The following is a 14558-nucleotide window of genomic DNA, read 5'->3' as shown; positions in this document are numbered from 1 at the left end:
CGTGTCTGAGGAAACGATTTCCAGAGCAAAGAGGTGAGTTTTGAAGACACCATTTCATCAAAGGCAAGGTGTTTGAGGACCCCACCCAGGAAAGAGGTCAAAGTCATTTATTATGTATTGATAAAACTGGACTTTTTTCCTAGACTTGGGCTTCAAAAATAGCACAAACCTAAAATTACAGGTTAGGAGAACTTCAGCAGATGGTAACACGTGGACGTTTTGTGGTCTAGAAAATAAGTCATTTCCTACCTACAAAGAGAGAAATGAGAGCTATGGAAGCGAGGCTTTCTTGTCCCAGTTAGCTGTGCAGTTTGGGCATATCATATTTTCATCCAGCTGTATTAAAAACACCGTCCTACAATGGCCATCACATTGCTGAGCTCTGGGCGTACTCCGCACAAATACTTGACTGAAACCGATGGCTGCATTCTTTTTGACTTTTATATCCATTTTTACTTGCTTTTCCGTTTTACTTTTAATGGAAAATCCAGATCTTGTTCAGGAACCAAAGAAACCAATAACAGAAAAACAAAAAAATCTAGGTCATTACCACATCTAGAGTCCATTAAAGGGACCCTGTACTGTCGTTGCTGACCTTTTGAAAATGATTGCTGTCTGTCTCTGGTTTCAGTACTTTTCATTTACTGACCGGGAAAAAATATATATCAAAGTCAGAACTCCTGATCTGCATACTTGTTGAAGGTCCTCAGCACAGAAGGGACTAAAGGCGCTGGATCAGCATGGCAGCCAGACAGCTAGTATTTCCAGAAAGAGAGGTTAGTAATGCAGTTCTCATGTTTCTTAGGTACACGTTTCCATTTGAAGAGAAACTGGCATCTTGCCCATTTAGCCCATTTGTCAAAGTGACATTTTCTTTCTGAATACATGCATAACACAAGCAAGAGCTCCGGTTTTCAAGTTAGAATTAATTACAGGGACTGAGGGACTTTTCGTATTGCAAAACATTTGTAAACCGAAATGCGGTTTCCCATAGGAATGCATTGAAGACCAAATAATCCATTCCGGAAGTCAGAAAAAAGTCAAAGTCTATCTGTTCAAAACTCTTTATGAAGTGCACTTTAACCGCTAGCCTACAGGGCACATATACCCCCTTCTTGCCCAGGCCACTTTCCAGCTTTCAGTGCTGTCACACTTTGAATGACAATTGCGCGGTCATACAACACTGTACCCATATGAAATTTTTATCATTTTTTTTGTGACAGATAGAGCTTTATTTTGGTGGTATTTAATCACCTCTGGGTTTTTCATTTTTTCTTAAACCAAAAACCACTGAAAATTTTGGAAAACAAACGTTTTTTCTTAGTTTTTGTTACAAAATTTTGTAAATAAGTGATTTTTCTCCTTCACTGATATGCGCTAATGAGGCTGCAATGGTGGGCACTGATAGGCTGCACTGATGGACACTGATAGGTGGCACTGATGGGCACTGATGAGGAGGCACTGGTAGGTGACACTGATGGGCATTGAAAGGCATCACTGATACATGGCACTGATATATGGCACTGACTGGCACTGATAGGCGGCACTGGCTAGCACTGATAGGCGGCACTGACACGGCACTGATAGGCGGCACTGATGCGCACTGATAGGTGGCACTGATTGGCATTGATAAGTGACACTGACTGGCACTGATGGGTGACACTGAAAGGCAGCTCATAAGGGCACTGACATGTGCACTGGTAGGCACTGATATGTGGCATTGATGTGGCACTGATAGGCACTGGCACGAGGCACTGATGAGCACTGACACAAGGCACTGATGGACACTGACAGGTGGCACTGCTGGGGCTACACTGATCATCAGTGCCCTGATGACCAGTGTACATGTCCCCTCTGCAGAAAGCTGATTATCGGCTCTCCTCTCCTCTTTCAGCGTGACAGCTCGAGATGAGAGAAATGCCGATAACAGGCATTTCCCTGTTTACATGTGATCAGCTGTGATTGGACACAGCTGATCACATGACCGAGTCGACGTCTTCAGCTCCTTCCGTGATCGGTGATCCGCTGTGTCCAAGGGACACAGCGCATCGCCGATCACTGCGCTGCGCGCTCCCTGAGCCGCACTTGTGCAGTGAGAATAGGAGGACGTCATATCACGTCCTCCCAGAACAAGAGAACCACCTTGCACCCGTCATTGGCAGGCGGGAGGTGGTTAAAGGCATAAATGTTGTACAGGGACATGATTAAAAATTAATTCGTAAATGCATTGAAAACCAATTAATCAGTTTCGGAGGTCAGAAAAAAATCAAAAAAAGTCTATGTGTTGGAAACTCTTTCTAAAGTGCACTTTAAAGGCATAAATACTGTACAGAGACAGAGTTTTTAAAAAAAATCGTAAATGCATTGAAAACCAATTAATCCGTTTTGGAGGTCAGAAAAAAGTAAAAAAAAGTCTTATCTGTTCAAAACTCTTTATAAAGTGCACTTTAAAGGCATAAATACTGTACAGGGACATGATAAAAAAAATTAGTAAATGCATTGAAAACCAATTAATCCGTTCGTATTGCGAAAACAATTTGTAAACCAAGGCATTATTTCAATGGATTTTCATTCGTAAACCGAAAATTACATTAACCGAGGCGTTCGTAAATAGTGGAATGCCTGTATATTTATATTTATTAAGCTGAATTGCTTGGGTGATAAAATAAGATATCCTAAATGTAAGATGAAGTCTGAAAAGGATTACCGTGTGTAGAACACAGACATGGTGCCACATCAATGGTGATGGAGTCCAGAGTGCTTTGCAGTTTGTTATCACCTCTTCTAAGGAATACAGGCAGACCACTAGTATTGTGAGGAAATGTTTGCCCATACTGTATGCAGATAAGGACTTGGCATCCATTCTTCAAGGGGGTTGTAGGTTTTCCAGTAGACGCTCTTGCACTTTAGGGAATATCTCATCCCCCAGCCTGTTTTCATCAAAACAACCTAACAGAACTTGGCTTTCAGTTAGTGGTTTCTATTGCTGTGATCTGACAATTTGCTGCTATTGTGGCAAACATCATAAATGTGATGCTGTGACATCCTACACTACTGGGATGGTTTTTATGCGTGATTTTATTGATTGCAGTTCCACCTTTGTGGTGTATGTGGTGGAATGTAGTTTGCACTTTACAGTATATTGGTTGCACTATCAGACCTCTACGTGTCAGAATATCTGAACATTACAATGATGCTGCCAATGCTAATGCGAGGAACCTTTCTACTGTTTCCAAGCATTTTAGAATGCATTCACTCATGAGCGTTTTGTAGCTCGAAGCTCCAAAAACGCTCAAGCTTAAAAATTCAATTGTTCTCTATGGTGCCTGTTCACGTGATCAGGTGTGAAACAGGCACCATAGACAACAATTGGTCTTTTAAGTTTGAGTTTTTTCGGAGCTTCAAGCTACAAAACGCTCAAGTGTAAATGCAGCTTCAGAGATGTTCACTCTGCCAACATGAGTTCATTTAGATTTCATGGCATAGAGAGGGTTAAAAGACCAGCACATGAAGGAGATATACATCGGATCTTATTAGAGAAAGAAACTAGATGGATTTTCACTTTACAGACTAGAAATCCCTTGGGATTAAATCATAGATGGGATATTGATCTTTTTCTCAAATAGCTATTTGGTTATCTTTTCATTATCATTGCTTATTATTCAATCTATAAGCAATAGGTTGTTTTTGTGAACTGTGTTCTGCAGTCTGTGAATGCCTTTCCGTAATACACTGCTGAAAAAAAATTAAAGGAAAACTTTTTAATCAGAGTATATCATCAAGTCAGTGAAACTTCTGGGATATTGATCTGGTCAGTTAAGTAGCAGAGGGGGTTGTTAAAAAGTTTCATCTGCTTTGGTGTTAATGAAATTAACAACAGGTGCACTAGATGGGCAACAATGAGACAATCCCCAAAACAGGAATGGTTTTACAGGTGGAGGCCACTGACATTTTGTTCTCTACTAATTTTTTCTGACTGTTTTTCACTAGTTTTGCATTTGGCTAGGGTCAGTGTCACTACTGGTAGCATGAGGCCATACCTGGACCCTACAGAGGTTGCACAGGCAGTCCCACTCCTCCAGGATGGCACATCATTACGTGCCATTGCCAGAAGGTTTGCTGTGTCTCCCAGCACAGTCTCAAGACCATGGAGGAGATTCCAGGAGACAGGTAGTTACTCTAGGAGAGCTGGACAGGGTCGTAGAAGGTCCTTAATCCATCAGCAGGGCCAGTATCTGCTCCTTTGTGGCAGGGGGAACAGGATGAGCACTGCCAGAACACTACAAAATGACCTCCAGCAGGCCACTGGTGTGAATGTCTCTGATCAAACAATCAGAAACAGACTTCATGAGAGTGACCTGAGGACTCGACGTCCTCTAGTGGGCCCCATGCTCACTGCCCAGCACCACAGAGCTTGACTGGCATTTGCCATTGAATACCATAATTGTTCGGTCCACCACTGGCGCCCTGTGCTTTTCACAGATGAGAGCAGGTTCACCCTGAGCACATGTGACAGACGTGAAGGGGTCTGGAGAAGCCGTGGAGAACGTTCTGCTGCCTGTAACATCAATCAGCATGACTGTTTTGGTGGGGAATCAGCGATGGTCTGGGGAGGCATATCCATGGAGGGACACACAGACCTCTACAGGCTAGACAACGGCACCCTGACTGCCATTAGGTATCGGGATGAAATCCTTGGACCCATTGTCAGACCCTACGCTGGTCCTGGATTCCTCTTGGTGCATGACAATGCCCGGCCTCATGTGACGAGAGTATGCAGGCAGTTCCTGGAGGATGAAGGAATTGATTCCATTGACTGGCCTCCATGCTCGCCTGACCTAAATCCAATAGAACACCTCTGGGATGTCATGTATGGGAGTACCATTCTGAGTTGCTGCAATGAAATTTCAGCAAAAGAGACTAGCCTGCTGCATAATTTTTTCACTTTGGGGTGTCTTTGAATTCAGTTCTCTGTAGGTTGATTAATTTCATTTCCATCAAACAATGGGGCATCCTTACGTTCCTAACACATTACCCAGTCCATATCAGTATAGATATCCAGCAGGAGATTTTCCCCCATTGAGATCTGATGTGTTTTCAAAATGTTCCTTTAATTTTTTTGAGCAGTGTAGTATATCATTATTGACACAGTTTTAATAAATTAATCTGTTATAAATGTTTGTTTTCATTTTTTAACAATCTCCTTTCTTTTACTAAAGTTTGAGCTTTTTCCCTTTTCTCATATACACATATTTATGGTGTATGGTAATTATTCTCTTTATTATACATCATATATAAGTACCCTGTTCGTAATCTTTCTACCCGGAATGCACAGCTATATTTTTGTATATTGTTTTATTTTTTACTTATTTTCATATTTTGTAATCTTATAGATGTATTTTGCTGTTTTCCTCCCAGCTGCAAGGGACATCCAAGACACCTGATGGATAATGGACAAATGAATCTAATTGATGGAGCCACGTGCAGTGGGAGGAGGTTTTACACAGGTTGCCTTTGTGTCTAGTATTTAAATATGTTTGATCTGAGCTGTTTTATGGCTATTAATAAGGTTTTTTTTTTACTGAAACACGTAAGCTGCTGTAACTTGCACACTGAACCCTTTGTGAATAAAGTACTTTTATTGGGAGAATGAGTTGCCGGCTCTTCACCTTATACTCCTATGCTGTTCAAAGTGCCAGGAAGACACTGTGAGCTGTGGAGCACCGTTGGTCTACTTCCAAGAGAATTCTACCTAGGCGCACATTTTCGTTTGTGTTTTTTATGAATAATCAATAGATCAAGGGACCCAACAAGATGCAAGGGTCCACATATGCCTCCTTCATCAGGGCCAGCCAAGAACCCATGATACTTACCTGACCCCATCACAGTCAATGCTAAGATCCCCAGTAGCTGGTGTTGGGCAAAAAGATCCCCAGTGTTTGGCGGTGTTAGACACTAAGCTCCCCAGTGTCGGCTGGTGTTGGGTAATAAGATCCACAGCGTCTTCTGGTGTTGGGCACTAAGATCCCCAGTGTCAGTTTGTGTTAGGGAATATGATTTCAAGTGTCTGCTGGCGTTGGGCAATAAGATCCCCCAGTGTCAGTTTGTGTAGGGTATTAAGATCCCCAGTGTCTGCTGGAGTTGACTAAGCTCCCCAGTGTCAATTTGTGTTGGAGAATATGATTCCAAGTGTCTGCTGGTGTTGGGCAATGAGATCCCCCAGTGTCAGTTTGTGTTTGGCACTAAGATTCCCAATGTCAGTTGATGTTGGCCACTAAGATCTTCAGTGTTGTCTGGTGTTGGGTACTAAGATCCCCAGGGCCTGTCGGTGTTGTGCACTAAGATCCCCAGTGTTGGTTGATGTTGGCCACTAAGATACCAAGTGTCGGCTGGTGCTGGGCACTAAGGGGAGTGATGACATTTCTTGTCCAGTCATTTGACAGTGCTTGGTCCTAGAGATTGTTTGTTAGACTCGAGTGCCATCAGGTAAAAGGAGGTCACATACTCTGCCAAACACAAACCACCAGGAAACAAAATTCATAATAATTCATCCAATAATAGAAAAGGGCATCAGGATACACTATACAAGAGCTACAGAAAGAATAGTAGTAGTGTAGAGCACCCTTTCTCAACCAGGATTCTGTGGAACCCTAGGGTTCCTCTAGAGGTTGCTAGGGGTTCCTTGAGTAATGACAAAATGTCTGCCATTCAGATAAGTAACCAATGACACCAATAATCTTTTTTAGCTATCTGTAAAGGGGCATTCTTTCCACTGATCACCAATATAAGGGGCATTCTTTCCACTGGACACCAATGTAAGGAGCATTCTTTCCACTGATCACCAATGTAAGGAGCATTCTTCCCACTGACCACCAATGTAAGGAGCATTCTTTCCACTGACCACCAATGTAAGGAGCATTCTTCCCACTGATCACCAATGTAAGGAGCATTCTTCCCACTGATCACCAATGTAAGGGGCATTCTTCCCACTGACCACCAATGTACAGAACATTCTTTTGCACTGACTGCCAACGTACAGAGCAATCTTCCCACCGACCACCAATGTAAGAAACATTCTTTTTTCACAGACCACCAGTGTAAGGAGCATTTTTTTCACTGGTCATCACACTAATGTACCATTAGCTGTAGATATAGTTAATATAGACAGGGGTTCCCTGAGATCGGAAAATTATTTCAAGGCTTACTCCATGTTGAAAAGGTTGAGAATGGCTGATGTAGAGAATGATTATCCAGTGTGAACAGCACTTTTCTCTAAAAGGAAGTAGCAAGAGGAATGTGTTGAAACAAGTAAAAATAATTATTGGGGTCACACTTTAGAATACCAGTCTCTAAGGCAAATGGGTTTGGCTGGATAGACCAAAGGAGGGTAAAGGTCTCCACTGTTGTCAACCAATAACTACAACTGATTTCAGGCAATTATAAAGCAAACGTAAATTATTGTCCATTTCGGGAAGATGCATGGATGTTGCCAACCTCAATTTTTACATTCTAGGAAAGAAAGATTTGAGTTTATTCTTGTTCCAATGGTTTGAATTTAGCCACTTGGAGGATTCTCAAAGCAACAAAATTAAGTGCAGCCGTGTTATATGTGGTATGGTCTGCCAAAGCCTCAGTTTTAGTATGTGCGGTGGCAGAAGCATTCTGGGGCTTTATGTTCTTATACTGTAATAATCTAAAGGAATTTCATATGTGGAGTGCAGACATTTTCATAGCTATAGGGGTCCTGAAAGCTGAAACTTGTTGGCATAGAAAAACCTCTGTGAGAACAGATTATATAAACCTTCTGTATTACGCTGTGTGTCAAGCGTCAGTCAAAAAAAGTTATTGGAAAAATAAATTGTTCATTAAAAAAATAATTATGTAAGCTAATAATATAATCTGAAATGTGAAAAGACAGAAATTCGATTCACAAAGTAAAAAATGTATATAGGAATTTGGTCAAAAAGCTATAGCAAGAGCAGCAGTATTCGGCTGAGGAAATTGCAGCGTGTGGGCTAGTGTGAAACAGGCGTAAAAGGGGATAAGGTCTGGATCCCAGGGGAGCCGAGACCTAAGAGAATATGGAACACCTGCAAGGACATCTGTGTCAGATGTCTTGCAAATTGCACCTGAAATCGGCATCTCACCCGACTTTGAAATTGTGCGACTTCACTGTAACGCGCACAATTTCAAAGTTGGGCTTGATGTGACTAGGGCGTAATATGCAGTTCCATTGAAGTCTATTGGACTAAAAATGCGAACTGCTGTGGGAAAAGAAGTCCCTGACCCTTTCCAAAAAAATGCACTTGCAAAAAACGCATAGATGTGAACGTGATCCATAGGAAATCATGATAAATTGCATGCACTGTGTTCCTGCAAAATGCATAAATAAACCACACAGGTGTGAACCTGGTCTTAATACGCAAATAGCAATTATTGCATCTGTAAGACGGAAGATGGGTCTGGAATTTAATATACCGGTATGTACCCCCAGCCTGACACCATCCCACCATGCGTCTACAACAGAAAACCGGAGTGTACAGTTGCATCTGGTGAACTCGGGTGGTCCTGTACTGTCTCCAGTGAAAATGGGACTTTGTATGTGCTACCCACCAGGAGGATGAATCTGTAATATCACATGGAACAGCAGTAATTAAAATATATATATACTTTTATTGGTTCATCATTATTATTATTATTATACAGTATTTATAAAGCGCCAATAGTTGGCTCAGCGCTGTACATTACAAAGGGGGACAGAACATGTGACAGAACAATACCAATACAATGCAAAACATGAGGGGATCGAGGGCCCTGCTCTTTCGAGCTTACAATCTAGGAGGGAGGGGATGGTGGCACAGGAGGAGATAGCTGTGGGAGATGGAGTGGTAGGAAGAGTGGAGGAGGTCGGCAAGTTAGCAGGGGGTGGGGTAGGCTTCCCTGAAGAGATGGGTTTTCAGGGTGCAGCTAAAGGAGAGGAGAGTAGGTGATAATCTGATGGGTTAGGGCAGGGAGTTCCAGAGGATGGGTGACACCCTGGAGAAGTCCTGGAGGCAGGCATGGGAGGAGGAGACCAGGGAACTAGAGAGGAGGTCTTGTGAGGAGCGGAGTGTGCGTGTTGGGCGGTACTTGGATATTAGGTCAGTGATGTAGTTCGGGGCAGTGTGGTGGACGGCTTTGTACGTCAGAGTTAGGATTTTGAATTTGATCCATTGCGCAATTGGAAGCCAGTGGAGGGATTGGCAGAGGGGGGTGGCGGAGATGGAGCGGTTGTAAAGGTGAATGAGTCTGGCAGCCGTATTCAGGATCGACTGAAGCGGAGATAGCCAGCGGCGAGGCAGGCCAGTGAGGAGGGAGTTGCAGTAGTCGAGTCGTGATATGATGAGGGAGTGGATGAGCTGTTTAGTGGTTTCTGGGGTTAGGAACGTGCGGATTTTGGCGATGTTGCGGAGGTGGAGTCTGCATGAGTTTGTTAAAGATTGGACTTGGGGCTGGAAGGATAGGTTGGAGTCCAGAATGCAACCAAGTACTCTGGCCTATCATCAAGTCACATTTCACATTTTAAAACCAAATGATCTTAGAAGATGATATCAGCATGTGCTTACATTCAACTAGCAGTAAGATGCACAATAAGTGTATAGGATCAACGCGTTTCGCTGCATTTGCTTCCTCAGGATCCATGCTTTAGATGAACCGCAAGTATCGACTGCAAGTATATCAAAGGGTTGGACCTGTGGTCTCCAAACTGTGGCCCGGGACAAGACACGGCCCTTTGCTTTTATCTGGCCCTTGGGGCACTATTTTTCTCCAGTGATAGCAACAATGGGGCATGATTCCTGCTTCTGACACCAATGAAGGGGCAGAATAGCTCCCAATGACAGGTTACAATTCCTCCCAATGAGACACAATTCTTTTCAGACACCAACAATAGGGCCCAATGATGGAGCTCTATTCCTCCCACTGACACCAAAGATGGGACATTGTTTATTCCATGTAAGTCATGACCTTTTCTACTCTCAATAGTCCAGCCCTTCTTATGTTTGAGGGGCAGCAAACTGGCCCTTTGTTTAGAAAGTTTGGAGACCCCTGGGTTGGACTTTAGTAAGCAGTGCTTAGTTGTATAATGCGAGGGTCATAAGCCCTCCTTGGGATGTTCCTAATGATGATTAGAAAGATAATAATGTGTACTCCTAATGTCTTTGGAAGTCTGGAAAAAAAAAATATGGCTCATCAACAGCTCCAAGCTCAAACGGCCAAACCCAGCTTCCACCATACAGCTGAATATACCATGCTTTCCACTTGCTAGGTAATCACAAAAGGACCAGCCACCAGGCCTCAACACTGACCAGAGACTGCCAGCATGTCTATCCAAATAGACTCAACCCTTCGCTGAGACCAAAAAAAAAAAAAAAAATGTAACTATTGATAAAATGGCATTCAATAAGACATACTCTAAGGCTTGCAAAGGCGTATTCCCTGTCCTGTATGGTGGCACCTTATTCAGTAAGGGATATATATGTTCCAGATGTGTTCTGCAAGGCAGGTTTATTTATTCAGTTTCAGAGAACAAGATATAGGCTGATGCCTGCTGACTCGGGATTTCAAGGGTTAAACGTGTCGTTGAGCCCTCTTAATGGGTCCAATGTGTGGAGGAAGAAATTTGTGATGGATTATTATGTTTTCAGATACCTGAATCCATTGTGTATTTGGAGAAAGGTCTGGACCCTCCCTGGCACTCAGGCAAGAACTGCATTGTTTTTCTTAACCGGTTCCAGAGCTGCAGTATAGAATTACATGGAGCGCGGTTCATTGTAGATGGTGCGGGGGTCACGTCTGACGTACAGTCGGCTCAAGTTGTACGGGTTTGTAGGTTGTGTAGGTGTCATCATTATTCCTAATGCATCTAAGCGTGTTGCAAAGTTTCTATAAATAATTGGCATTTAAAAAAGCCAAAGCAACCTAAATGATCAGTAGATCCAGAAATATTGAAAACTAAATTTAAAGCAAAGCTTCAGGCTCCCCCCAAAGGATTAAAAGTCAGCAGCTACAAATACTGTAGCTGCAGACTTTTAATATAAGGACACTTACCTGTCCAGGGATCCAGCGATGTCCTCACCCGAGCCGATTCTTCAGTCAACTTTGGGTGCAGGTAGCCTTGCGGCTTCACTTCCGGTTTCCCTTACTGAAGATGCCGGCATTTGCACCCGAAGCCAATTCACTTCACTTCCGGTTTCCCTTACTGAAGATGCTGGCACCTGGACCCGAAGCCAATTCACTTCACTTCCGGTTTCCCTTACTGAACATGCTGTCACTTGCACCCGAAGCCAATTCACTTTACTTCCGGTTTCCCTTGCTGAAGATGCCGGCACCTGGACCTGAAGCCAATTCACTTCACTTCCAGTTTCACTTACTGAAGATGCCGGCACTTGCACCCGAAGCCAATTCACTTCACTTCCAGGTTCCCTTACTGAAGATGCCGTCACTTGCACCAGCAGCCAATTCACTTCACTTCCGGCTTCCCTTACTGAAGATGCCGGCACTTGCACCTTCACAGCTAGTCTCCTACTGCACATGCTCTTTGAGAATGGTCCTGCAGTCTTCTGGGATCCGTGAAGTGTCCCAGAAGGCTGCAGGGGAAGGAGGGCTGAACCTCTGGCTCAGAATGCTGCGGCGCATCTGAGTGGAAGTGGGTACCTGTCAAAACCAGGTACCCACTGCCCCTCCCCCCAAAAAAAGAGACCAGATATAGTGAATGCAGGGTCCTGGGTTTAGTAACACTAAAAGTTCATTTATAAAAACATGTTTTTTACCTGCTCTGTGTAATGTTTTTGCACAGACTAGCCCTGATCCTCCTTTTCTTGGGTCCCCAGCCGGTGCTCCTGGCTCCTCCCCCACGATCAATGCCCTCAATAGCAAGCCGCTTGCTATGGGGGCACTGGTGCATGCTCGCTCCCAAGCCCCGCTCTGTGTGTCCATAAAATACAGAGCTGCGGTTTGACCCTGCCTCTCACTCTCTCCTCACTGGCTCACTGGCTGTGATTAACAAAGGCTTTCACTTCTGTCTCGGCCACTGAGGGGAGAGAGACTCGGGACAGCTGAGTTCCCCCCCCCCCCCGTTCACGTTGGCAGATCGAGATGGGGCTTAGGCGAGTATAAGGGGTCTCTGGGGGGGAGCTGCACACTGAAGGTTTTTATATATATGGGCAGCACAGTGGCTAAAATGTTAGCACTTCCACCTGGCAGTACTAGGGTTGTTGATTTGAATCCCAGCCATGGCACCACCTGCCTGGAGTTTGCATGTTCTCCCTGTGCCTGTGTGGGTTTCCTCCAGGTACTCCGCTTTCCTCCCACACTCCAAAGACATGCTGGTAGGTGAATTGGATCCTGTCTAAATTGTCCCTAGTATGTGTATGTATGAATGTAAGTTAGGGACCTTAGATTGTACACCCCTTCAGGGTTAGGGACTGATATGAATGTACAATATATAGGTAATGCGCTGCGTAAATTGATGGTGCTATATAAGTACCAGAAATAAATAATAAATATCCATGCATGACGGTGAAAGAAACCTTCAGCCTTTACAACCACTTTAATTTAAGTTTTGCACCGTTTCTGGTTTACTGGCACAGTCTGTACTTGGAGAACACAAACCCTTGGGGTGGTCCCACAAAGCGGGATTCAGAGATCCAAGCTGGCCATCATGATGGGACATTTCTGAGAATCCTCCGCTCGCTGAAATTCTGTAAGATGATTCCGCTGCAGAAAGCGGCACACCGCTCACTCCTTGGGGGGGGATGGGGTGAGCTGCAAGCGACTCCGGTGCAGACACAGCAAGATTTTCAGACTCTTCCCTGGACTGTGCTCTCTGTTCTGTCATTCATTGTTCAGGGATGATGTACCATTCCAGAGGAAACGGCCTGTATTAATCATTCATTTTAATTGGAGATATTTGAGGACCACATTAGCCATGACTTTCTCTCTGACCAATGGAAAGGGTTTTTTTTTTTTTATAACCAAAGCATTTTTGGCTTACATAAAGAAGCTGTTAAAGGGACATCATAGCTCTTTTTTTTTTTTTTCCTATTTTGTTTTCCTTTTTTTTCTTTTCTTTTTTCTTCTTCTTAGGGCCTGCCCATGCTTCTACAACATAAAAATGTGTGTATTTTCACTTTTTTTTTCCTTTAAAACACACTTTATAAATGAAATGCCCAAGGATGCAGCTTAATGTGCTCATAAAAATGTCTGTGTTTTTAATATACAGCAATGTGAATGGCCTTTGGGGTCGCCGGCTGTCAGCAGACCCTTGATCACCTCTGCTGCTGCATAGACCTGCACTGGCATGCACAGACACAACACGCAGGCAGCCTGTGCTGGTGATCCAAGGTCTGATGTTTGAAACCATGGAACTGTGGAATTTCACACCGTATTTACCTTTACTTTAGGCTTGGTGCACACCTATGCTTTTTATGTTTTTTTTATTATTATTATTATTATACAGGATTTATATAGCGCCAACAGTTTGCGCAGCGCTTTACAAAATGAAGGTAGACATTACAGTTACAATACAACTTGGTACAAGAGGAAACAGAGGGCCCGGCTTGTTAGAGCTTACAATCTAGGAGGCATTGTGCTTTGTGTTTTTACATTCACGTTTTTACGTGCAAATGGGTCCTTGTAGTCAGGGGCGGACTGACAGCTCATGGGGCCCCGGGCAATAGGGGATCATGGGGCCCCTGTGTCCTTGCCCAAACTCAAAAAAAGCCTATGAAAAAGGTACCAGGGGCATCTCATGGGGCCCCCTACTGACCCTGGGCCCTCAGGCAGTGCCCGAGTTTCCAAATGGTCAGTCCTCCCCTGCTTGTAGTCGATCTCCATGAATGGATGATACACCTGTGCAGCCAGAGCCACACGCAGCTGCAGCAGAACCAGATTCATGTAAGTGGGTGGGGGGGGGGGGGGGGCAACGGAATGGGATTAGGTTTTCATGTTGCACCCCAAGTTGAGCTTAGCCTTTGGCCCTGGTTCACACTGTCACATCGCATGTGATTCGAACAGCAACCACACCGCATTCCTGTGCAAAGCACATGTAGTTCTGTGCGGTGCAGTGTGAGCCATACATTTTGTATGGCTCAGATCGTACTGCAGGCACCTTTTTTATGCCACACTGGAATCGGATCACAGGGGTGTTCATAGCTATGAGATCTGATTTAGGCAAACGCATTGCATTCTGCGTCCTGCTTTTGGGGTGTCATTAACCTTCAATTGACAACCGCAGCAGATCGCATTAACACACCACTAGCTCCTCCCTCTTAGATTGTAAGCTCCCAGGATCAGGCCCTCCTATCCCTCTTGTATTGAACTGCATTCATGCTGTATTGTCTCCCTTTATATTGTAAAGCGCTGAGCAAACTGTTGGAGCCATATAAATCCTGTATAATAATAATAACAGTGTGATTGCTATGTGCTGCAATGCATACATGTATCATGATAAATGCATAGCACCATGTTTGGACTCTATCCTTACTCAGGATGTCCAGGAAATCAGCCCCTGAAGCTGT

The sequence above is a fragment of the Staurois parvus genome, unplaced genomic scaffold, assembly GCF_062004578.1.
Source record: "Staurois parvus isolate SC_StPar_1 unplaced genomic scaffold, SC_StPar_1.0 ptg000757l, whole genome shotgun sequence".
Classification (NCBI taxonomy): domain Eukaryota; kingdom Metazoa; phylum Chordata; class Amphibia; order Anura; family Ranidae; genus Staurois; species Staurois parvus.
Note: the sequence above shows the minus strand (reverse complement) of the source record.